This window comes from Penaeus vannamei, chromosome 6, assembly GCF_042767895.1.
Source record: "Penaeus vannamei isolate JL-2024 chromosome 6, ASM4276789v1, whole genome shotgun sequence".
Taxonomy (NCBI): Eukaryota; Metazoa; Arthropoda; class Malacostraca; order Decapoda; family Penaeidae; genus Penaeus; species Penaeus vannamei.
In genome coordinates this window covers 37,899,114-37,901,613 of record NC_091554.1, presented here as the reverse complement: position 1 = coordinate 37,901,613, position 2,500 = coordinate 37,899,114, and the positions used below count along the sequence as shown (strand labels likewise).

The window sequence follows — 2,500 nt, the reverse complement described above, 5'->3', positions numbered from 1 at the left end:
GAGGAGGGAGCTCTGAGGGGGGTAGGGGAGGGGGTGGAATGGGGATTTAGAGATTTGTGATACAATATATATATTATTATCATATACACCTTTTCCCTCCTGTTCTATATTTTCCTCGTTTGCTTTTCCTCATTTTCTCTTTGCTCATTTTAAAAATTATTTTCAAAGTGTTTCACCTTCTCTTTTTCCACTCTCTCTCTTACCGTCTCCCCCTCTCTCTTCCTCTTCCTCCCCCCCCCCCCCGCACCTATCTCTTACTTGTCCTGTTCCTCGTCTTCCTCCTCCTCCTCCTCCTCCTTCCCTCCTCCTCCTCCTCCTCCTCCACCTCCACCTCTCCCATACTTGTCCTGTTCCTCCTCCTCCTCTCCCTCTTCTTCTTCTTCTTCTTCCTCCTCCTCCTCCTACCCCCCCCCACCCTCTCTCCTACTTGCCTACTTGTCTTTTTTATCAAAAGGACTTGATCCCAGTTTTACCTCGCGTAGATTCGACAACAAGATTTTCCTCATCAAAGATTTATAAGAAGAAAAAAAGGAAAAAAAAGAAAAAAAAAAGAAACAGCGCCACAGAAAGATTAGTGATGAGGCAGGGATGTAAACATAAAAAAGGTAGAATGTTCTGCACTTTTTTTTTAAGAATAAGTATAATGTTCTATTTTATTAAAGTATTCTTTCACGTATCATATTCTAAGGCAGGATTCCTACCTTTGCACTCACTGTCTCCCTCACTCCCCCTCTCTTCTCTCCCTCTCTCTCTCTCTCTCTCTTACTCTCTCTCTGTCTCTGTCTCTGTCTTTGTCTCTCTCTCTCTCTCTCTCTCTCTCTCTCTCTCTCTCTCTCTCTCTCTCTCTCTCTCTCTCTCTCTCTCTCTCTCTCTCTCTCTCTCTCTCTTCTCTCCATTCTCTCTCTCACTCTCCCTCTCTATATATCTCTATCTATCTCTAACTCTCTATCTATCTATCTCTTCCACTTACAAAACCCACCCACTTCATCGTTTTCAACCGAGTTCCAACTTGCCGAAGAAAAAAAAAAAAAAAAAAAAAAAACTCACATAAGCTCTTATTGACACGAATCTCTGATGTATGACAAGCCCTTTACTAATCCTTCGATCCCGGAGAGTGAAGATTTGATAGGAAGAGGAAGAAGGGGAAAGGGAAGAATTGGAAAAGAGGGAAAGGGAAGAATTGGAAAAGAGGGGAAGCATTGGGGAAGATGGGGGGGATTGGGGAGGATGGGGAGGGAGGATAGGGGGAAAGGGAAGAATTGGAAAAGAGGGGAAGTATTAGGGAAGATGGGGGGGATTGGGGAGGATAGGGAGGGTGGGGGGTGGAAAGATGGGAAGCAATGGGGAGATGGGGGGATTGGGGAAGATGGTGAGGGGGAGGTGGGAGGGGAGGATAGGGGGATGGGGAAGAATTGGGGAATAGGGGAAAACTGGGGAAGATTGGGGTTGGGGAGGAAGGGCCAGAGGGGAAAAAATGGATGAGGAGGGGAAGGTGGGGAAATAGGGGTAAAAGTGAAGGAAGAGGGGAAATGGTAGAGGATACATAAGAGTAGGAGGGAGAAATGAAAGAGAAAATGGAAGAGGGAAAACGAAAAGGGGAGGAGGTAACGGAGAACGAATGGCGGTGTGAGGAGATAGGGAAGAAGTGGAAAGAAAAAAGACTGTGAAGGAAAATTGGAAGAATAAGAGAGAGGCAGAAAAAAAAGAAAAGAGGTCCTACGGGATGAGTTGATAGGAATAAAAGTGAAACGGAGATGAAGGAAAGAGATCGAAGGGAAATGAGTAGAAAAGAAAGAAAGAAAAAAAAGAGAGAGAGAGAGAGAGAGAGAGAGAGAGAGAGAGAGAGAGAGAGAGAGAGAGAGAGAGAGAGAGAGAGAGAGAGAGAGAGGGAGAGAGAGAGAGAGAGAAAGAGACAGAGACAGAGACAGAGGGACAGAGACAGACAGACAGACAGAGAAACAGAAAGAAAGAGAGAGAGAGAGAGAGAGAGAGAGAGAGAGAGAATGGGCCAACGAAAGATTTAGATAGAGAAAAAAATAGATAGATAGATAAGGCGAGGGGATAGAGAGAGAGAGAGAGAGAGAGAGAGAGAGAGAGAGAGAGAGAGAGAGAGAGAGAGAGAGAGAGAGAGAGAGAGAGAGAGAGAGAGACAGAAACAGACAGAAAGACAGAAACAGAGACAGAGACAGAAAATAGACAGAAAGAGAGAAAGAGATTGGGAAAACAGAGAGAAAGAAATATACCCCCAAGAAAAAAAAAAAAAAAAAAAACAGAGCTAAAAAAAAAAAAAGATTCACCACAGAGAGAGTGAGAGGAAGTCGTATGTTTAATCCCAGGTGAGTGGACGAAGTTTGGTGGTTTTAATGGAATGAAAAATGCAGCGGGAGAAGCAAAAGGGATTAAAGGTATGCTGTGTTTAATAAAAGGGAGTAGACGGGAGGCGCGAATACGGAATGTAAGAGAGAGAGAGAGAGAGAGAGAGAGAGAGAGAGAGAGAGAG

At 44.5% G+C, this 2,500-nt stretch overlaps 1 protein-coding gene across 3 annotated transcripts in view; it reads left to right on the top strand.

Annotated features, from left to right (window-relative positions):
• LOC113804510 (uncharacterized) overlaps positions 1-2,500 on the top strand; it is a 286,828-nt gene that overhangs the window by 89,217 nt on the left and 195,111 nt on the right. The gene's annotated exons all lie outside the window — the stretch shown is intronic.